Source organism: Choloepus didactylus, chromosome 27, assembly GCF_015220235.1.
Source record: "Choloepus didactylus isolate mChoDid1 chromosome 27, mChoDid1.pri, whole genome shotgun sequence".
NCBI classification, from domain to species: Eukaryota; Metazoa; Chordata; class Mammalia; order Pilosa; family Megalonychidae; genus Choloepus; species Choloepus didactylus.
In genome coordinates, this window is record NC_051333.1 from 20,905,032 (window position 1) to 20,929,155 (window position 24,124).

Genomic DNA, 24,124 nt, shown 5'->3' on the forward strand with positions numbered 1-24,124 from the left:
AAGGCTAGGCGGGCGTGGCCAGGTCCCTGGCTCCGCCCACAGGCGGCCACTGCCCCACCCCCGCCCCAGCATCTGGGCTGCGCCAGGGACGCGCAGCCGCGGGCGTCAGAGTGTTGGCCCACCCTCAGGTGAGTGCGGCGGCGTGGTCGCAAATGCCCGGCGTTATTTGGATGGGCTAGACTGCAGGAAGGTGATGCAGGTCATGGTTGGTGCAGAGTGGGGTGACCTCTCCCCCCATCCACCCATTGCCTCTCCGCTCAGTTAGGGCCAAACCCCCAAGTCCCGTCACGAGTGGAGCAACTACCCGCGGCGGCGCTCCCGGCCTCGCGCACACTATTGACAAACAAATGCAGTAGTTAGGTGTTTGCTTCTTTCTGGGTGAGGACTTTCGGTTTAAATACAGTTTTTCTTCCCCGAGTTTGTGAAAGATAACCTGTTTGTTTAAAAATTAAAACAAAGAAATTCCTCAGTTCCATCTGAAAATGCAAGAGAGCTCTTAGGGGCAGCTAATTAGATTATCACAATAAAGGTATGTTTTCGTGTTTTTTTCTCGATGGAAAACAAATAAAGCACTTTCTTACCAAAGTATTTTCTACTACCCAGTTTCGTTTGTGTCGACCCCCTCAATATGTGAGTGCCAATGTAATATGCGACTGCATGAGGAAACTGAGGTACAGAGAAGCAAAGTCACTTGCAAAACATGTCACAGCTGTTAGGTGGCAAACTCAGGATCCGAATCTCGGTAGTCTGGTTTCGGAGCCTGTGCTCTTCAGGATGTTGAATCCTGCTCCAGGCTAGTGTCTTGTCAAACTGTGGTTAGACATTTACTTCATTTACTTCAATTACTGTTCTTTTTTAAAAGAATGAAATGGTTTGACTCTGCATAGAAATTTACCCTCGGTGAGGCAAGAGTCACCTAGAGTAACCCTATGTTGTGTTCTGTTTAAACCTGAATTTGAAAGATCTGCTTAGGGAATTATTTTACTTGAGACCAAGTTATGAACAACTTACTGTGATTCAAAACACTTTTTTCATTTTGTCAGTTAATCTGTATGTGAGAATACCTGCACGTTTGTGTGTGTGTGTGTGTGTGTGTGACTTTTGTGACTTTTGTCCCACTCCTCAGACTTATAGTGGCTCCCCTTAAAGAGGAGACCCATCTTCACTTCAGTCCTCTGGCTGCTGGCCAGCTAAATACATGAGTGAGTGGCAACTTCCAGACTTCCTTTTATGCTTGGCTGGCTGCTGAGTTCTATTTTCCCATTATAGCAGTTGTTGAACACTTTAGGAACAGGAATAAAAAATCTCAGTAGAAGATAAATCAAAACTCAAACTTTCCTTCCAAAATAGTACCATAGCTCTTCTACATGAGCAAAGCATTTTAGTAGACTTCAGAGGTTCTTGGTATGTTTAAAATCAGTGGTATAAATGTGTTTGTCAGGGATAGCTGTATGGTTTTATGTAGAGTTTTCGCTTTCCCTCTCTAGTTGCCATCATATCCCCCACCTCCACCCCTGCCCAGCCCAGAACCATATCTCCTCACGGCATTTTAAAACAAATTATTATTTTTTTTATTAGAGAAGTTGTAGGTTTACAGAAAAATCATTAAGAAAATATGGAGTTTCCAAATCCCACCCCCTCACCACTACTCTCACAGTTTTCCCTATTATTAACACTTTGCATTAGTGTGGTACTTTTGTTACAATTGACGAAACAATATTATTAGAATAATACTATTAACTATAGTCTATAATTGATATTAGGGTCCGCTCTGCATTGTACATTTTGCTGCCTTTGCTCCTTGATCATATTGGGGATTCTCAGATCCATTGTGGCTCAGATTCTCTGTTCTTAACCCATCCTCCCAGGTCCACAGCTTCCTGTGAAGTCAGGGACCCTTTGACCCTTTGGCAGCTGTCCTTTACAGCTTGTTTTCAAGGGGAAGGGGCCTCAAGCCTTAAGTTTGGCTTGGGACTGTAGCGTTGCAGAGAGCAAGACTCCTTTACCCACAGGAGTTGAGTTCCTGGCTGCCAGTGCGGGGCTCATTCCCTAAACCCCAGTAGTCCTAGGCCTGCCCTCTTGCCACTTCTGTGGATGTCTGTACTTTGTAGGCTGAGATAATTTTTCTTATTCTGAGCCCAACTGTGGCTTGTTGGTTTTCTCTTTTTCATATTTATCACTTATTATAATCTACCAGAGGGCAGGGATGATCCATCCAGCCCCTAGGATACAGCCTGACATAGATAGGCATTCAACAAATACTTGTTGAATAAATAAATGAAAAAAACATTTTGTGTTTCAAAAGGAGCATGTCAAAGTGTTAGCTTAGGAGTAAGCCTGAATTTAGTATGTTCTCCCTGATATACATTCTGAAGAATAAACTACAGTATTCCAATATTTAAAACTCCAATTCTATTTTTTTAAACCACATTTAAACTCACCAATTTTATTTTTGTTTTCTATGTAATAGATTTACTTTATAATTTCATAAAGGTATCTGAAAAGTATATTCAGATTCTTCTCATTTGCAATATATTTCTGTAGAATGATAAATTCTGTTTAAAACTTCTTATTTTATCAAGTTTTTATTGTTCTGTCTGTCTATTGCTGGGTAACAAACCACGCCCAAACTTAGTGAGTTAAAACAACAATCATTTTGTTATCCTCTGTTCTGGTTTGCTAATGCTGCCATTATGCAAAATACCAGAAATGGACTGGCTTTTATAAAACAGGGTTCATTTGATTACAGAGTTACAGTCTTAAGGCCATAAAGCGTCCAAGGTAAGGCATCAACAGTGGGGTACCTTCACTGGAGAAAGGCCATTGGCATCCAGAAAACCTCTGTTAGCTGGGAGGCACGTGGCTGGTGTCTGCTTGCTCCCAGGTTGCATTTCAACTCCTCTCTCAGCTCCTGTGCATTCTTGAAAGTGTCCCTCGTGGCTGCAGCAAACAGTGAGCTCCTTCTGTCTGAGCTTTTTATATGACTCCAGTGATTTAATTCAGAACCACCCTGAATAGGTGGAGTAACACCTCCATGGAAATTATCCAATCAAGGTCTTGTCCACAGCTGATTGAGTCACATCTCCATAGAAATTCAATCAACAGGTCCCAACCTAATCAACACTAATGCTTCTTTTCCCACAAGATTGCGTCAAAGAACATGGAGTTTTGGGGGATGTAATACATCCAAACCGGCACATCCTTTCATGGATTTTGGGGATGGGAATTCAGACAGAACACAGGAAGATTTATGCTTAATGCTATCTGAGACCTCAGTGGGGGGCTGGCTGGGCATCTCTCTCTATTCATGTAGTCTCAGGATCTCCCTATGTGTGTCTCCAGCATGGTGTCCTTAGGGTAGTTGGAAGTCTCACATGGTTGCTGAGGGGTCCAAGAGCAAGTGTTTCAAGAGACAAGGAATGGAAGCTGCCTGCTTCTAAAGCCTGGATCCAGAAGCTGGCATGGCATCACTTTTCCAGTATTCTATTGGTCAAAGCACTCCCACCACATCAATTTAAGGAGGGTGACATAGACTCTACCTCTGATGGGACAAGTGCCACATTGAATATTAGAAAGAAATGCTATCATTGTATCTCAGTTAGAAGGTATCTCTGCAGTAATATCATTCAACTTTCCATGCCCTAGACATTTCTTTTATAAATATCATCCCCAAGAAAATTAGGTTAGCCTTTGCTTGTATGTTTTCAATGGGGTGAGAGCATCCCTTTGTTTTGGTTTTATACCAGTCTCTGATACTAACTTTGAGATAAAGTGAATCATTAAAATGGACAAATGAACAGTTGATTTGGCCACTAATATAGTTCTCATTTTTTAAGCTAATCTTTTTGAAGTTGGTAATATGAAAGTTCAATTAAAGTAATAGTTATGGTGATACCCAGGGAAAGTGGGAGTCTTCAGGTGAAAAATCTGAGTCATGTGGGTTGTCATTTTGGATATAATTCTTCTAAGCTGCGTTTAAGTGGAGAAAACCTGGCCATGATGTTAAAGAGGTGACATGGTCTTGACAGTAGAAGACAATCAGTCAACCACAACGGACGTTGTTGAGGCTGAATGGGTAGAACTTGATGCCTGGGCACGGGAGAGGTGGGAGGGAAGAGCTGGGACCTCCAGTCTTGGTGGCTGGAGATGGAAATTCCTTTCACTCAGGTGGGGAAGGAGGATGATGTTCATTTATTACTGGATTAAGATGATTGTGAATCTCAGGTTGTCACACCTGGACCTGAAACATAAACAGAGTTCATCAGATAGAAAGTGAGGACAGATAGGCCTCTATTTGGGGACTAGACTTCTTGGGACATGAAGTCCCTTGTGCATTCTTACAGACTAGACCAGGTAGCTTCTGTGTATGTTGTTCTGCCAGGGTTTTAGATATTCTCTATAGAAAGTGTGGCCCTATTAAAGGATTTTTAGTGAGGGAGTGACATAATAAGTTTGGAATTTTATGAAGATCACTCTGTTAGCATTGTAGAGACTTGAGGGAAAGGTAAGTCCAGTTATGAGTCTATTTCATTTGTCCAGGGATGTGAACTAAGCTTGGATATTGAGTCATGGAAATGAGACAGATTTGAGAGTTATTTAGGAAATAGATTCCAAAGGACTTGGCGATAGACTGGATGAAGGTGGCAGGAAGAGGGAGAAATCTAGGGTGAGTTGGGCTTGAGAAATATTAAATAGATGGTGATGTGTTAAATAAGATAAAAAAGAAATGTGAGGAAAAGGGGAAGATTTTGGAAGAAGAATGATGAGTTTGATTTTTTTGCCCTAATTGAGGTGTAATGTACATATAGTGAAATGTATAGATCTCAAATACACAGTCCAATCACTTTTGACAGATGTAATTCACAGTCCTATCAAGTTATAGAGTATTTCCAGTACCCCTAGAGGGCTCCTTGTCTCTCTTCCTAGTCCACCTCTGCTGCAGAATCAACTGTGACTCTGATTTCTAGCCCCACTGGTTTTGCCTATATGAAAAACTTTCATTTGAATGAGAACATATGCTATGAACTATATTGTGTCTGGCTTTTTTCACTCAGCATAGTTTTTTTTTTTTTTTGAGATTAATCTACTTTGTGCATATCAGCATTTCATTCCATTTTATTGCTGAGTGGTTTTCTGTTGTATGACTATTACACAGTTTATTCTCCTACTGATGGACACCTGACCTGTTTCCAGTTTTGGCACTATCATGAATAAAACTCCTATGAACATCCTTATTTCCGGCTCTTGAGTTGTTTCTAACAGATGGAATAAAGTAGAAGTAATGCTGTGCACTGCAGATTCTAGGTCATAAAAGGCACTAAGGGTTCCTTCTCACTCTCTCTTGAATCACTTGCTCTGGAGGAAGCTGATGTGATATGAGGGTACTCAGCTTATGGAGAGAATGTTATGATGAGAAACTGAGATCTCATGCAACACCACTTTAAGGAGCTCAGAAGTGGATCCTTCAGCCCAGATCAAGCGTTCAGATGACTACAGCCCATGTGATATCTTTTGTTGTTATTTTTGGGGATAAGTGTGTATTGGTTGTGAGGTATTTCTTGGTAGTGAGCTCATTTTATGAATAGATGCAATTCTGACTTTAAAGAACTTGGTTTGCTACACAGATTAAAGGAGGGCATGTGGGAGAATAAAAAGTAGTAGACCAAAGGTAGACTTTGAAGTACTAGATGCCAAAGATGTTCTAGAATAAGAAACTTAAATGTAATGGTACATATTAGATCAAAACAGGGTCAGCCAAATATAATCAGTGACCTGGAAACCTGTGTTTTTCTTTTTCTTTTAAAAAAACTCAATTGTTACGCTATTATAACAGTGTCAGAATTTTTATTTTACATCTTGATTGAAATGTATTTCACATACCATTAAAGTATATAGCTCAGAGGTTTTTACTATATTCTGAGTTGTGCCACCGTCTAATTTTGGAACATTTCAACACCACAAAATGAAACTCTGTATACATAAGCAGTCACTTTCTATTCCTACCCCCAGTCCCTGCCCAAGCAACCACTAATTTTTCTGTCTCAATGGAGTTGCCTGTTTTAGATATGTCACATAAATGGACTGGATTTTTTTCACATAGTGTTATGTTCTAAAAGTTCCTCCATGTGTAGCATATATCATTACTTCATTCTTTTAAATTGTTGAGTAATATTCCATTGTATGTATATAACACATTGTTTTTATATGTTCATTGGTTGATGGACATTTGGGTTATTTCCACTTTTAGATATTATGAGTAATGCTGCTATTAATATTTGTATACAGTTTTTTTTTTGTGGACATATGTTTTCATTTCTCCTGGGTATACACCTAGGAGTGGAATTACTGGGTCATGTGGTAACTCAAGGTTCAGCATTTTGAGGAACTGCCAAACTGTTTTCCACAGTAGCCACAACATTTTATATTCCCACCAGCAATGTGTGAGGGTTCCAATTTTTCCACATTCTGCCAACTCTTGATATTGCCTGTGTTTTTTATTTTAGCCATCCTAGTGGGTGTAAAGTGGTATCTCTTGTGTTTTATTTGCATTTCTCTGCGGACTAATGATGTTGAACATCTTTTCATGTGCTTATTGGCCATTTGCATATCTTCTCTGAAGAAATGTCAATTTAAATCCTTTGTCCATTATAAAAATTGGATTGTCTTTTTATTGTTGGGTTATGAGTTCTTTGTATATTCTGGATACAAGTCCTTTGTTGGATATATGGTTTGCAAACATTGCCTCCCATTCTGTGAGTTGTCTTTTCACTTTCACTGACCTATCAGAAAAGTCTTTACCTATTGGGGAGCTCTCAAGCTCATTGTGTTGACTCTAAGTTTCCCAAAATAATTTTTTGCTTAGTTATGTTTCAGTTTGCTAAAGCTGCCAGAATGCCATATATCAGAAACGGATTGGCTTTTACAATGGGGATTTATTGGTTTACAAATTTACAGATCTAAGACCATGAAAATGTTCCAATTAAGGCATCAACAGGATGATACCGTCTCTGAAGCAAGGCTGCTGGTATCCGAGGTTCCTTTGTCAGATAGCAAGTCACATGGCTGGTGTCTGCTGGTCCTTCACTCCTGGGTCTTGTTGCTTTTAGCTCCTGGTTCCAGTGGCCTCCTCTCTGAGCTCCTGTGGGTCCTCTCTTAGCTCTTCTGGGGCTTTTCTTTCTAAGCTCTCTTGGCATTTTCTGCCTTTTATCCTCTCATAAGGAACTCCAGTAAAGGATTAAGACCCACCTTGAATTAGGTGGATCACATCTCAATTGAAACAACATAATCCAAAGGTCCCACCCACAATAGGTCTGTACCCACAGAATGGATTAAAAGAACGTGGCATTTTTCTGGGGTAAATAGCTTCAAACCAGCACACTTGAATTTTATCACTGCCAGCAAATACTGTTAGTTGTTTTCCTTGAAGTGATAGACTCAGTTGATTTTTGATAAATGTGTGCTAAATACCCAAGACTGAGTAACTGGAGTTTGTCAGTCATTCCTTGAAGTACAAATGGTGTTCCATCAGAAGAGTGGCTAGGTCAGCTTACGGTTCGAACAATTACACAAGTGCTTTTTCCTCAAGACAGCCATTGAACTTCAGTATGTAACAGCAGTACACCATGCATATTCCTCTTTAGTCACATATTAAATATTATATTAAAATATTAAAAAAGACGTGTACTCAAGGACCAAGATTTAACAATTTTTACTGCTTCATCAAGAACATTCTTAAGTGAAATTGACTTTTTATTTTCAATGTGAGGGAGTGGCAGTGAAAAATACGGCGACTCTGATAGAGTTGGGTGCCATTGCCTTGATTTGTGCCAAGGCATCAGTTCCCTTGCATTTATATCTGCTGCCCTCACCCAGATAACCTGTATCCTAACTTCTAACATGGTGGCTAAATTTTGTCTGTTTTTGAACTTCACGTAAATGGAATCATAGAGTACTTTTGTGGGCCCTGTATCTATCACTGAACGTTATGTTTGTGAGGTTCATATATGTTGTGTCTAGTTGGAGTTTGTTCAGTCTCATTGCTGTTTGTCTTTTCCTTGTTTAAATATTTATTTATCCCTTGTGTTGTAGATGGATATTTGGGTTTTATTTTTCTGTCTGAGTAGCACTGCTATGAGCTTTGTTGCCCCTGCATTCTGATGAGCATCTCTATATATTTCTATTGGGTATTTACCTAGGGGTAGAATTTCTGGGATTGTAAGATGTGTATGTTCAGCTTTAACAGCTACTGCCAGTTGATTTTCTGCATTGTTCCTTTTTTTTTTGGAATAATGAAATTAGTTGATAAAAGAGCCCTCATTCATCTATCACAAATAAAATATGAGATGTGAAACTGTGTAATATATTGGAAAAGCAGTTTGATGCCAGACTGTTGGGAGCCAGTATGCCATGCAGGCCGGGTGGGCCAGATAGCACAATGAGGATGGGCTGGGCTGGATTCGTGTGTCCATCACTTACATTCTGTGTTACCTTGGCCAAGTTATTTAACCTTCTCCAGCCTTCATTTGTTTATCCATAAAATGGGGATAGTACCCATCTAAAAGGTTGTTGTGAAGATTAAATGAATAATATATGAAATCTGCTTAGAAGAGGATCTGGCACATAAGATACAATAAAAACATATGGGTTTCTTTCCTCCCAAAGGATTTTATTTGGAGATAACAGGAGATATTGGTAAAATTTGGGCAGAAAGATATGTCATGAACTGTTACACCTTTCAGAGGGTTTAATAAAATAAAGGTAAGTCTGAGACCTGAAATCTTAGAGTTACAGTCTCTCCCAATTTTTCTGCTGATGGGTATTTTTATGCCTAGCACAGAATAGGAATGGGAGTGATTTAAACTTCTTTCCCAAGATTCTGTTTTACAGAATGCCCTAGTGGGGGCCATCAGAGCCTGTACAGACTTGCCCCCTTGCTTACCATGCTTTAAAGAGTAGAAACAACTTTACTGTCAATATATAGCAACAGTGTTTCAGCATTCTTCTTTTTGTAGCATCCGCCCCAGAAGATGAAGCCCTTAAAGGTAAAGAGTAGGGGCAAGATGCAAATAATTGGACTTTGTCTCAGCTGTAAAGAGGTAAGTGCTGTCAGCACCCAAGAAAGGTAAAGCAAAAGGCTCTGAAGCCCGAAAATCTTAAGACCTGCTTGAATGCTGATGTCCGGTACAAGGAGAGGGTGAGAAACACTATCAGAATCTTTACATTATGCTCATAGATCTCATAAAAAATTAGCAGATGAATGTGACTGGAACAAAGTGAGTTGGTTTAGAGATGCTGCACATTTTGTATGGCTGTAAGTATTATGGTAGCAGAATAGAAGCTTCCTGCCTGCCCAGCGAATGTGCGCTGAGTAAAGCCCTGTCCTCTTTAGCCTTGACATGAGGTAGATCTTGAATGTGCCAGTCTGTGATTTGGATATCTGAAGTCTCTTCCAGTTAAACAAGGTATGTGCAGCAGTGAACATCATGGAGATGTTCATCCAGAAACTGTTGTTGGAGGATAACTCTGCTCTCAAAGCTTATGTCAAAGAATGAAAGCCTCTTTCAGGGATGCTGAATGGATTAGTGACAGCTTCTACTCATCCTTAGTTCTCACACCATGCCAGCATAATCTTTCTAAAATACCTCGTTGATCATGTGAAACTCCTGCATTTAACCTTTGAGTGGCTGCCATTGCCTAGAAAATAAATTTCAGACCTGCATCCTGTCATTAATTGTCCTCATGACTTAACATCATCCTGTGTTGAGCCTTCTCTCTTATTACTCAGGAAACCAACTCTGTACTTTAGCAGAAGTAGTTCACATGAGCTTTCATGATTTTTTTTGGTTCTTTATGTTTTTATAATCCTTACTCATTGTTCAAGAGATAATTCAAATTCATTTTTTGTCTTGCCTGAAGTCTTTCCTTTCCAGTCTAATTTCAGCCGTTTTCCTTCCTGTGAATTTCTATAGCAAATAATTTGTTTATATTTAATTTGGAAGCAAATCTTGTGCTACCTTGTGATGATATTTTATTATGTTGGACTGTTATATCTTTTTCTTGTTGTTTGTTGTTCACCCCCTCCTCCCCCCAACATGTAGGCTCCTTAAGGCAGGGTCCCTGCTGTCAAATTCCTTTTTATTTTTTAAAATCAAGTTCCTTTTTTACATGTCTCACTGTATCAAACTAGTAATCTGCAAGTAATAGGCCCTTAATAAAAGGGTGTGTGTGTATGTATGTGCATGTGTGTGTGTTTTAATAAATAAAGGCAAATGAAGTAAGAATAAAATAAGAATAAAGACAAATGAAGCTATGTGCCAGAAAACATCACGGATATCTTCTAGAAACCAAAGATTTTCAAAAGGAAAACAGAACTGAATTTTCCTGAAGCCAGACATGATGTGATGATGCAAAGAACTGAGGATGCTGTGTTTTCTGGAATCCATCTCAATGAAAGAAGGTAACATTGGGTTGATTTCCAGAAACAGCCATGAGTTTCAAAAGTTTATTACTTGTACCACTATGTAATGGTACTGTAAACAATCGAAAGTACGATTTGTTTTGTATGACTGCATGGTATGTGAATATATCTCAATAAAATGAAGATTAAAAAAAAAAAGTTTATTACTGTCTAATGCCTCAGATGGCTGTGAGTCCTAGGCATCCTGTAGATTTTCAGACCTTTGAACTGTCCTGTGCCTAGTGGTCTTTCATTCATTCATTCATTCATTGATTCATTTTTGTTGCATGCTTGCTATGTTCCAGATACTGCAGTAGTTGCTGAGGATTCGGCAGCGAACAAGACAGATAAGGTCCTCACAATGGTAGAACATATGAATTGTTAAAATATAAAATTATAAAATAATTTTGGAAGGAAGTAAATGGAGTGATAGGACAGTAATCAGATGGAGTTTGGGTAGGGATAATGAGCAGGAGTCTAATTTAGGGATACAGTGACTAACTCTATCAGCTAAATGATAGAAAGAACCCTTTGAATTTAGTCAAGAAGACCTGGATTCTACATAGCTCTGCCACTGTTATCTCATGTAAGATGCTCAGTATCTCTGAACCTTAGGACCTCATTTGTAAAAGGAGGATATTGACTAGGAGACTCAATATGGCAAAGATATCATATTTTCCCAAAATTTATCCATAGGCTTAATGCAATTCCTATCAAAATCCCAGCAAGGCTTTTTTGTAGACATAGACAAGTTTATTTTAAAAGTTATGTTGAAAGGCAAAGGCTCTGGAATAGCTAAGATGACTTTGAAAAAGAAGAATAAAGTGGGAGAATCCACTCTAATCTGCTATTAAGATCTACTATATAGTTACAGTAATATAAGCAGCATGGTATTGGCAGAGGGATGGACACACAGATCCATGGAATAGAAAGAACCCAGAAATAGACTATACAGATATATCCAACTGATTTTTTTCTTTTTCTTTTAATTTTTTAATGAGAGCAGTTATGTGTTTACAGAAAAATGATGCAGGAGTAGGCTTCCCATATACCCCCTCCATACAGTTTTCCCTGTTATTAACATTTTGCATTAACATAGTAATAATGAAACAATATTATTAGAATTATACTGTTAACTATAGTTTACAGTTGACATTAGGGTTCACTCTGTGTTGGGCAGTTCTATGGTGTTTTTAAAAAAATTTATTCTGGTAACATATGTATCCTAAAACTTCCCATTTTATCCTCTTTCAGTTATACAATTCATTGTTGTTAATTATATTCACAATGTTGCACTACCATCACCACTATCCATTACCAAAACTCCTCCATCATCCCAAACAGAAACTCTCTACCAATTAAGCATTAACTCCTCCTCCCACCCCTGCCCCTGGTAACCTATATTCTAATTTCTGACTCTATGAATTTGCTTATTCTAACAATTTCATATCAGTGAGATCATACAATATTTGTCCTTATGGCTTATTTCACTCAAAATGATGTATTCAAGTTTCATCCATGTTGTCGCATGTATCAGATTTCTAACATTGCATTAGCTATGCGCAGGCTGCTTCTGCCTGCAGGGTAAGTTGTGAGAGCGCGAGCCAGAGATGAATGTCGTGGTTCAGAGTTTCAGGCTTCCTCTCAGCAGATTGGCACCAACATCCAGCCGCCCCAGTATGTGCATAGATGTTACTCTGCTCCCTCCAGAACAGGACCAGGGCCCCACAATGGGAGAACAGGCTGGCTCCACACTGCTCCGGGGATGGGTGGGGCAGGGACCAGTTGGAGAACCACGAGCTTCTCCTACTGTTTTTAAAGCTGCATTTTCTTAATTTGGCACTACTCCAATTACTGCCACCCTTTAACTGTTTACCTGGGTTTTGAGGTAGATGGCTCTGCCTCATTTTGCTAGCTGTCTAAGATTCTATGTGGGAAAGGAAGTCTGGAGCATTTTTTTAATTAAAAAATTTTTTTTCTTTATTAGAGAAGTTGTAGGTTTAGAGAACAGTCATGCATAAACTACAGGATTCCCGTATACTGCCCCACCACCAATACCTTGTGTTCATGTGGAACATTTGTTACAATTGTTGACAGCACATTTTTATAATTGTACTATTAATTAAAGTTTATGGTTTAACTTAGGGTTCACTATGTAGTATAGTTCCAAGGATTTTTTTGTTTTTAATTTTTATTCTGTTACAATATATGCAATCTAACATTTCCCCTTTTAATCATATTCAGATATATATTTCAGTGCTGTTGGGTCCACAATGTTGTGCTACCATCACCACCATCCATTACCAAAACATTTCCATCATTAGCCTTAGCCTGGGGCATCGTATGCTGCCATCCTGGTCAACTGGATGTCTCCATTTTTTTTAAAAAATTTTAATCATATTTTTTATTGTGGAATATAACATATATACATAGAACTGATAACTTTCCAAGTGCAATTTAACAAGTAGTTAGAGAGCAAATTTCAAAGAATGTTATGGGTTACAGTTCCACAGTTCAGTTATTTCCTTGTTGTGAAATATAATGTATATGCAAAAGGATAATAACTGTCAAAGTATGATTTTACAAATAGTTATATAGGAAATTTCCAAAAATATTGAGTTACAGTACCATAGTTTCAGTTATTTCCTTATTGTGAAGTGTAACACATATACAAAAAGGTGGTAATTTTCAACTTACAATTTAACAAGTAGCTATATAGCAAATTTCAAAGGATGCTATGGGTTACAGTTCCATCATTTCAGTCCTTTCCTTCTACTATTCTAATACCCTAGCAACTAAGAAAAAGAAGATTGTATAGAGATTCAGTATTCATAATCCTTTTTAAAATTCCATCTTGTCTATTGCTACCCCTTCCTCTAATTTAATCACTTTCCCGATCTTCAGGGATGTCTAGACAGTGACCACCCTAACTTGTTCATGTTGAAAAGGGGTGTCAGCATTATGGGAAAAGAGAACACATCTGGTTGATATTCTTGAAGAGGCTATTGGGACTTAACTGGCATGGGAGCACTTTGGAAGATTTAAGTTTCTGAAGAATAAACTTAGTGAGTGAAACTTTTATAGAGTCTCAGATACGGACCTGGGTATTCTTTAGGGTTTTCAGAACCGTTGTTGACGTGGGCTTATCATACCATGGCCATTTGGCAGATCTGGCTGAAGCTTGCATAGGAGTAACCTCCAGGACACTTCTATTTGAAATCTCTTAGCCACTGAAACCTTATTTTATTGCCTTTCTTTTCCCACTTTTGGTCAAAAAGGCATTCTCAACCCCTCAATGCCATGGTCAGGCTCGTTCCTGGAATCTGTGTCCCACATCGCCAGAGAGACTCATTCACCTGGGGGGTTCTGTCGTACCTCGGGGGGAGGGTGATGAATTTATTTGCAGAATTGGGATTAGAGAGAGAAAGTCCACATTTGAGCAATGGATGTCTCCTTTTCATTTAAATTTCATTTTTATGGTTATTAATGAGGTTGAGTATTTTATCATGTAATCTTATTATCCTGACTTTAGTGATTCTCAATAGCCTGTGGGAGGCTATTAAAATTATATTTCTGGATTCAAATCCAGATCTAAAGATCAGAATTCTTAGGGGACGGTCCCAGGCATATAAATTTAAAACAGTCTCCTCAGGGGTTTCAAAACAAGGTGTTCCTTGGGGCCATACTTTGAGAAACACCATTTGACTATAACCCACCTTAGGAGATCATTCTCCTGGAGCTGTAGGAGGAATAGACTGGGAATGTGAATGTGTGCCTTTATTTTCACAATGTGCTATGGCAGGATCTCTCTAATCTCCTTCCCACATATCCACTTGTTAGGAATTCCTCCTTTTTTTTGGGTCCAGGCTCTTTTTGGAGGAACTGCTCTCCTCCAAAATGGGAATACTTTCTTTGAATTCAGTAAATGATCATAAAATATCTACCATATCACTTCTCCTCCAGCCTCAGTGACAGTGCTTTGGCTGACCATCTTGTAGTACTTCATATATGTGATTTCACTGTATCCTTACAGCAGCCCTGTGGGGTAAAGAGAGCTGGTGTTAGGAGCCATTGTGCTTGTACATTTTAGGAAACAGGCTTTGAGAGGTGCAGTAATAATAGTAACAACAACAACATTTATTGAGTCTCTGTGGTATCCCTGCACAGTGGAAATTAATATCTTAGGCCCAAAGAGGTAAAGGGACTGCTTAGTAAGCTACAAACCTCAAATTCACATCACAGTCAGCACTATAGCTTATCAGGCCCACAGCTCCTTAATGGCAGAGCTGAGATGAGAACCCAGGAGTGCTGGCTCTTGCTCCAGTGCAGTTGCCCCTGAATCACGTTTTCAGGTATATTTAACAAAATCCTTGTGTGTATGTTTGTGCGTGCGGGTGTGTGTGTTTGATGCCCAGGATACACAGATTTCTGGGATTTTGGTTCTTGGTCTAGAGCAGTTTCTGCTGAACCACACTGTCTCCAGGTACATTTACTCCCAGTCTTAACGTGTGCATATAAGGGAGAAGGGGAGGAGCATACGTATCGTTCCTTGGCTCTTGCTTCGAGTGTCTTGGTCGTCTGTCTTCAGCATCACCAAGGCTGAAAAAAATCCACTTAGAAGAAGTATATTTATGGGCCTGTTCATACATTGTGTGTGAATGGGCTGTAGAAACAGGAATGGCTTGGAGGAAATGAACCTGACATGACTGATGCTGAAAGTTGCATTATTTGCTATTGAATATCCAGTTACATAGTTGTTTATGTGAACAGGATGCATTTTAAGTTCTGATATTTAAAATTTACGTTGTATTAAATCATAGTTTTGCTTTTAGCATAATTTATAGGGAAGGTGGGACATGATTTCATTCACACAGATTATTAGGATTGCCTCTTTAAAAGAGACTAGCCTCTTAAGTAATGAGTTTGATGTGCACTAAGGGCAATTTTAGTGCAAGTACCTACGAAACTATGCATTTGAGAGCAAGAGGCAGTGGGGAGTACAGTGAAATTACTTTATGTCTGGAATGTTCATCACTTGTTATCTTATGGTAAAGATTAAGTATACACACCAAGTAGGATGCATAAGAATCCTTTTCATTAGATGGTATATTGAGAGCAGAAGGTACTTAAAATGGCTAAATTTCTCTGAGCTCACAGTTGAGGGAAGGAAGCAATGGATTTCTCCTAGATGTCTCTTTAACAGCTTCTTTTTCCTGAAACTTCAAATACCTCCCCTCTCCTTCTCATGTTCAACAAAGAGAACCTGTAGGCTTCTCATTACTACATCTACTTGACTCCTGCGTCTTTCTGCATGTTACTTTGGAGACATTTTCTGTTCCTCTACCTAAAGCAAACACTTCCTCTTGTGGATTATATCCAATCTTCCTTTGTCTTCTCAGGGGCATTGCTTCAGCAGTTTTTCCTTTTACTGTGCTATCACGTTTTCTCTGTCTACTGGATCAGTGTGTTCATTTGCTGATCTTAAAATTGAAAAAAAAAAAAGCTGCTTTTACCTTGTATTCTTCTCCAGTGATAATTTCAGTTATCTCCTCCATTTTATAGCAAAACTCCTTGACAATATTTTCACATTTAAAATGCAATTTTATTGAACTATGTTCACATACCATACAGTCATCCAAAGTATACAATAGTTGTTCACAGTGTCATCATTATAGTTGTGCACTCATCACAACCATCAATTTTTGAACATTTACATTACGCCAAAAAATAAAAATAAGAATAAAAATAAAAGTAAAAAAGAACACCCAAAACATTCCATACCCCTCCTTACCTCTATTATTCTTTTATTTTTTGTCCCCATTTTCTGCTCATCTGTCCATACACTGTATAAAGGAAGTATGAGCCATAATGTTTTCACAATCACACGGTCACACCATATAAGCTATAAAGTTGTATGATCATCTTCAAGAATCAAGGATACTGGATTGCAGTTCAACAATTTCAGGTATTTCCTTCTAGCTGTTCTAATAAACTAAAAATTAAAAATGGATATCTATTTAATGCAGTTACCTCCAGAATGACCTTCCGATTCCATTTGAAATCTCTCAGTCACTGACACTTTATTTTGATTAATTTCTCTTCCCCCCTTTGATCCAGATGGCTTTCTCAATCCTACTGTGCTGGGTAGGCTCATTCCCTGAAGTCCTGTCCCACATTGCCAGGGAGTCATGTCCCATGTTGGGGGGAAGGCAGAAAGTCCACTTGCCGAGTTGGCTTAGAGAGAGGGGCCACATCTGAGCAACAAAAGAGGTTCTCTGGGGATGACTTTTAGGCACAATTATAATAGGCTTAGCGTCTCCTTCACATTAATAAGCTTCATAAGGGCAAGCCCCAAGATCAAGGGCTCAGCCTTCTAAATTGGTAGTCCCCAATGCTTGTGAGAGTATCCGTATTTCCATATTTTCCCCTAGTCCCTCAAGGGGGCTTTGCAGATACTTTTTATTCTCTGCCCAAATTGCTCTGGGATGTATTGGGGCTTCACGCTAACTTGTACAAACCAACTAGATCTCACTCCCTATTCAAGGTTCCATGTAATTATGGTGTTTGAGTAAATGGATTATACAAGTTAAATTATATAGTGTGCTACATAAAATACAGATTTTGTGCCAAATAAACATCTCTTCCTTTCATCCTACACAGAAGCCAAAGTTTCAAAATGCAGTGAATATCATCCTCTACCCTTTAGTCTGATCTACCCCAGTCTCAACCAAGTCCATTTCATTTATATCTCCAATTGAAGTCTGGTCTCCTTTCCAGTCTCTTTAATAGTTGCTGTATGGGGTAATGCTGGCACTTTCAGCTCCGAACTCAGGCTCTGAGTCCCAGGTGCCACACAAATACCTGAAGCTCCAGGGACCCACCAGGTCACATTGAAACAGCTCAGCAACTCAGAATTTAGGAATAACCATTACAACTCATGAATAGATGTGACTGCTGTAAGAGTTTACAATCTAAGAACCTTTATAATAAGCCTTCCCCTGATAACCCATGCTCTCAGATTCAGTTCTCAGAGTTTGCACATTATTTAGTCCATATTAGTGAGGTGTTATAATGTTTGTCTTTTTGTTTCTGGCTTATTTTGCTTAGCATACTGTCCTCAAGGTCCATTCACCTAGCTACCTGCCTCACAACTTCATTCCTTCTTGCCACCGCTCAATGTTCTGTTGTTATGTATACACCACAGTTCACTATTCCATTTGTCAGTTGATTTACCCTTAGGCCAGCTCCATCCATTGCAAATCGTGAAAACTGCCACCACAACCACCAATGTACAAATGTTCACTCATGTCCCTGCTCTCAGTTCCTCCAAGTATACACCCAGTAAAAAGGTTGCAGGACCAAATGGCAAACCCATGCTTAGCTTCCTGTGGAACCACCACACTGTCCTCCAGATGTGCTGTACCATTGTACTTCCCCAGCAACAGCAAATAGGTACATCCCTCTCTCCACATTTTCTCCAGCACTTGTATCCCTCTGTTTCTTTTTCAAAAAGTCTTATTCACACACCATACAATCCATCCTAAGTAAACAATCAATGATTACTGGTATAATCACATAGTTATGCATTCACCACCACAATCTATATGACATTTCCATTTCTTCTGCAAAGAAAGAGGAAGAGGAAAAAAAAATAATGAAGAATAAAAAGATAAAAGAAGAAAAAATAAAATAAAATAAAATGAAAAGATTATACACAACAAAAACACCAAGAATCCCATTACACTCCCTATATCCCCCTCTTATAGACATTTAGCTTTGGTATATTGCCTTTGTTACAATTAATGGAAGCATATTACAATGTTGCTATTAACTATGGGCTCTAGTTTGCATTAATTGTATTTTTTTTCCTATCCCACCCAATTTGCAATACCTTCCAATGTTGACATTCATTTGTTCTTCATGTAAAAAATTCTTACATTATTATACTTAATCACCATGATTGACCACTCTAGGTTTCATTAAGTTATACAGTCCCAGTCTTTATCTTCTATCTTTCTTACATGCCCCTAGCCTTTCTCTTTCATCCATACTCACATTCATCTTTGTTCAGAGTACTTACAATATTGTGCTGCCATCACGCAGTATTGTGCTATCCATTTCTGAATCTGTACAGTCAGTCCTGTTTAACATTCTGTACTCCTTCAGCATCAGATGCCTGATCTCTGTCCTCTTTCTATCTTTTGGTAACCTGTGTGCTCAACTTTAACTTTCAAGGTTCGCTCATTAATGTAAGTTCATATTATTGAGACCATACAGTATTTGTCCTTTTGTTTCTGGCTAATTTCACTCAACGTAATGTCTACTGTCTACCATTTTGTCTTTTGGATTTTATATGTCTTATCTTATTTTTTAAAAAAATTTCTCTCTGTTTACCCTTACTGATAGTCTTCATTTCTACACTCTTCTCCAAACCTCTCTCTCCTGTCTTCTATCTGCTTGTAGTGTTCTCTTTAGTATTTCTTATAGAGCAGGTATCTTGTTCACAAACTCACTGAGTGTCTGTTTGTCTGAAAATATGTTAAACTCTCCCTCATTTTTGAAAGACAGTTTTGCCAGATTTGGAATTCTTGGTTGGCAGTTTTTCTCTTTCAGTATTTTAAATGTATGATACCACTTTCTTCTCGCCTCCATGGTTTCTACTGAGAAATCTGCACATAGTCTTATTGAGCTTCCTTTGTATGTGATGGATAGCTTTTCTCTTGCTGTTTTCAGAATTCTCTTTTTCTTTGACATTTGGTAATCTGATTATTAAGTGTCTTGGAGAAGGTCTATTCAGATCTATTCTGTTTGGGGTACGCTGCATACTCATAGGAGATGGGAGATTTTTAGTGATTATTTTAGTGATTATTTCCTCCATTATTGTTTCTGCCCCCTTTCCCTTCTCTTCCCCTTCTGGGACACCATGACATGTATATTCATTCATTTCATGTTGTCATTCAGTTCCCTGAGATGCTGCTCATATTTTTCCATTCTTTTCCCTATCTGTTCTTTTGTGTGTAGGATTTCAGACATCCTATCCTTTAGTTCCCGAATCCTTTCTTCTGCCTCTTCAAGTCTGCTTTTGTATGTCTCCATTGTGCTTTTCATCTCTTCTTTGTGCCTTTCATTCCCATAAGTTCTGCTATTTGTTTTTTCAAGCTTATGAATTCTTCTTTATGGTCATCCAGTGTCTTATTTATATCCTTCCTCTCTTTTGCCATATTTTCTTCAGCTCATTGATTTGATTTAGAAAATATGGCAAAAGAGAGGAAGGATATAAACATCTTTAATTAGTTGTTTCAACTCTTGTATCTCATTTGAAGGGTAAGTTTGTTCCTTTGACTGGGCCGTATCTTTATTTTTCCTAGTGTGATTCATAATTTTTTGTTGTCTAGGCCTCTGGTTTCCTTGATTACCCCAGTCAGATTTTCTCAGATCTCAGGAGAAGGGTGTAAACTGTATCAAGTTTACCAGTTCTTATGCTGAGATCTCAGCCATTCCACCCATTCCAGACTGGTGTACGATATGTGTCCAGTCATGGATGTCCCCCAAATAGTTGTTCCAGATGATTTACTAGTTGTTTCTGGCTACTTACTAGTTGCTTTAGAGGTCTAAAGTCCTCACCACCCTATGCCACCATCTTCACCATCTCCATTCCGCCATCTTTGCCATCTCACATTTTTTCTTGAATGCATGCCAGTCAGATTTTCAGACCAACCACTCCACTGAAACAGCTCTTGTCAAAATCACCAGTGACAATACATTGTTAATTCAGTGGTCACTTCTCAGACCTCATCTTACTTAATTAGCCTGCAGCACTTGACATAGTCATTCCTTCCTTCTTTAAATGCTTTAAATATCCTTGACTTTGGGATAATGCACTGTCTTGGCTCACCTTCCTTTCCCTGTTAACTCCTTCTCAGTCTTCTTTGCTGGTTTCTTCTCATCCTTAATGTTGGGTACTCAAGGATTCAGTCTGTGAGCCTCTTCTCTGTCTTTCTGCTTGCTGCATTAGTGCTTCCTAAACTTTTTCACGTCATCGCCCACATGGAAAATAACCACTTATTTTGGCACAATGGTTAGTAAGGCTGCCCATGGCTGTAGGTGATCAGTCCAGAGACTCCTGAAGCCCTGGGCTTTCACATGTTGGTCCACCTGTAACCAATTTATATGCAGAGAAATACCAGGTAGAAAGCTCTGTACTAAATGATCCTATCTGTTTTTCCTTCTAGACTTTTACATAGCATCTATACTTCAATATCCAAATTGGTGTCTCCAGCCCAGATCTTCCTCCTAAACCTTAGATTCCTATATCCATCTTCCTCCTCTATATCTCCATTTGAATGTCTCATAGGCATCTCAAATAAAACATATCCCAAACTGATCCCTTTATTTTAGTCTCAGACTTGATTCTCATACCCTCTTCCCCAGATATATAAATAGCAATTCCATTCTTCCAGTTGTTCAAGCCAGATAGAGACCTCTGGTCAGGCTTGACTTTTTTCTTTTTTTAAACCCCACTTCCAATCCATCAGAACAATCTGTTGGTAACACCTCAAGAATCTGACTACTTACTATCTCCATGGGTTCATCCTTGTTCTGAGGATACATCATCTTGGTGATTTATTACACTGATGTCCTGCTTGGTCTGTTTGCTTTAGTCTTTGTTCTCCTTCTACCTATTTTCAATGCAACAGTCAGAATTATTATTTTAAAGTAGAAGTCAAGTCAGGTTACTCTTTTGCTCAAAACTCATTGGTGATTTCCTATTTCAGAGTAAAAGTCAAATTCCTTACAGTGGTGATGTGGAATCTCATTGTAGTAGAGCAGGAGTTTTTAATTTTGATGATGTCCAGTTTATCAGTTATTTTCTTTTATGGTTAGTGTTTCTGTGTCCTTTTAAGAAATCTTTGCCTACTCCAAGTTTGCGAAGATATTCTCCCATGTTTTTTTCTAAAAGCTTTATAGTTGTAGGTTTTTCATTTTGTTTTATTGTCAACCTATTTTGTCTGAAAATGTCCTTATTTCACCTTCATTTTTCAAGGGTTTTTTCTCTTGATACTGAAATTTGAGTTGACAGTTTTCTTTTCTTTTAGCACTTTAAAGCTGTTATTTCATTGTCTTCTGACCTTCATAATTTCTGATGAGAAGTGAGTGGTAATATGAAATGTTGTTCCCCTGTATATAGTGTATTACTTTTTCTTTGGTTGCTTCCAATATTTTCTTTTTACTACTTGTGTTGGTGAAGATGTTATGTATCCCAGAAAAGGCCATGTTCTTTTAATCCATTCCTGTGGGTGCAGACCTGTTGTGGGTGGGAACTTTTGGTTAGGTTATTTCAATTAAGATGTGAATCACCCCATTAAGGTGGGTCTTAATCCTTTTACTGGAGTCCTTTATGAGAGGATAAAGGATGTAGAAAAAGCCCTGAGAGCTCAGAGAGAAACACTCAGAGAAGTTTGGAGAGAACTGAGAGAGAACAGCCCTGGAGAGGCTAAGAGAAGACCCACAGAAGCTCAGGGAGGAGGCCACTGGAACCAGGAACCAAAAGCAACAAAACCCAGAAGCGAAGGACCAGCAGATGCCAGCTGTGTTCCTTGTTATCTGACAGAGGAACCTGGGATACCAGCGGCCTTTCTTCAGAGAAGGTATCATCCTGTTGATACCTTAATTGGGACATTTTCATGGCCTTAGAACTGTTAATTTGTAAGCTAATAAATACCCATTGTTGAAAGCCAGTCCATTTTTGGTATGTTGCATTCCAACAGCTTTAGCAAAGTCATACACTACTGGTTTCATCAGTTTGACTGTTATGTGTGTAAGGGTGTTTTTCTATTTGTGGTTTGCTAAGCTTCTTGAATCTGTACATTTTTCTCTGCCACTGAATTTGGGAAAATTTCAGCCATTATTTCTTCATATATCTATTTTGACTTCTTCTCTTTCTCCTTTCCTTCTGGGACTCTGATTACACATATGCTAGATATTTTATTTTATTTTTTCACAAACTCCAGAGGTCCCACACTTGTGGCTTGGAGGGTGTCTCTCATGACTCTCCCATCAGTCTCTAATTTTTCTCACACACACTTGGTAAAAGGCCCATGGAGTAGAGTCAGCTGTGGGTACAGACTTTGTGAAAGGAGTCATTAGGGATTCTAAACTCATGCTAGCCTTTGCTTCATCTTTACAAAGTCACTGAAAGCCAGTGCTTTTCTTTTTACCCATATATAGTGGCCCCCTCTTTCTCCTGCTGCTCTACCAACAGTGAAGGCAGCCATGCTTCTAGGTTTCATTGTATCCTCAGCTCTCTGATGTACTTGCAAATACTATAATTTTCTGGTTAACCAACTTTTTTCTTGTTGTTAATGTGGGAGCAACATTCTCTTGCAACTTTCTACATCCACTGGTTTTGATAGGCTCTATTTTAATTTTTTCTATTCTAAACACTTCCTAATTTCCACAATGATCGTTTTTTCTGACTTCTGTGTATTTCTGAAGTGTTTTCAAATTTAAAAATAAACACATTTAAAAAATTATTTTTTATCATTGATTCCCAACTTAATTACATTGTGTTAGAGAATAAGTTCTGTATGCTTTGGAGTATTGAATATTTATTGTGATTTGTTTTAAACCCTTGACATAGTTTTTGTAGATGTCCTGTGTAAATGAAAGGAGTTTGTATTCTTTAGTTGATGATACATTACACCAAGCTTGTTGCTCAAATCTTCTTTCTAAATCCCTTTTAATTTTTGTTCTCTTGATCTATAGATTGCTGAGAGAGGCATGTTAAAATCTCCCACTATGTTTGTGTGTTCCCGATTACTCCTTGTAATTCTTTAATTTTTGCTTTATATGTTGTAAGCCAGGCTTTTAAGTGTGTACAAGTTTATAATTGCACCTTTTATTAGGATATGGTAACCCACTTTATCTCATGTAGTGTTCCTTAGCCTTCAGGTTTATTCAGCTTCAGTTTATGCTCCTCACTGTAGCTTGGGGTTTCCTCTTTGTTTCTGGTATGTAGGAATTTTCCTTTGTTTCTGTTGAATTCTGTTATATATTAAACTTTGTCTCTCCCGTTTCATGTGGTATTTCAGTGTGTTTGCAGCTTTGTGTGGGAGAGGCCAGGTGCTTGCTAAATCAGATCTATTTACTCTCTGGACCCACAGTCCATCAGGGTCGCTAACCTCTCTTCACTGTGACCTCTTATGTTCCTCTCCCATCACTAAGTGTTTTGTTTTCATGTCCCCATTCAAATTTCCAAGCAAGATACCCCGATTGGCTGGGCTTATCATTTTGCTCCAGATCCCACCATCAGAGACCTGGTCTACCTATGAGCTAATTATCCTTGGGACAGGTGCTCACCCCCAATCTAACTGAGCCTGTGTGCTGGGAAGGTTCACAGACAGAGAGCTGTGGGGTGACCAGCCAGCCAGTTGGGCCCTTCTCATGACTTGTGGGCTGTTCTTAGTGAAGCTCCTCCTCTTGCTTGGTCGTCAGCCTCAGTCTCTGTGGCTGGAGTATCCCATCAAGGATGTGCTGCCGCACTGCAGTGCAGCATGTGCCTCACTGCATTTGCAGAGCCTCGCTGTTCACACTGGGTCTGGAATCCAGGCTGTTTTGCCAGGCTCTGAGGAAGGCTCAAGATTCCTGTCTAGGGGGTGCGGGGCTCAG

The 24,124-nt window shown here is 38.9% G+C and overlaps 1 long non-coding RNA gene across 3 annotated transcripts in view; it reads left to right on the top strand.

Annotated features, from left to right (window-relative positions):
- The first annotated feature begins 39 nt into the window (after window positions 1-39).
- The window catches only part of LOC119521582, a 317,896-nt gene continuing 293,811 nt past the window's right edge, over window positions 40-24,124 (top strand). For all 3 annotated transcript variants that reach the window (XR_005214380.1, XR_005214381.1, XR_005214378.1), the window contains exon 1: window positions 40-128. This is a non-coding gene — a long non-coding RNA (uncharacterized LOC119521582). The remainder of the gene's footprint in view (window positions 129-24,124) is intronic.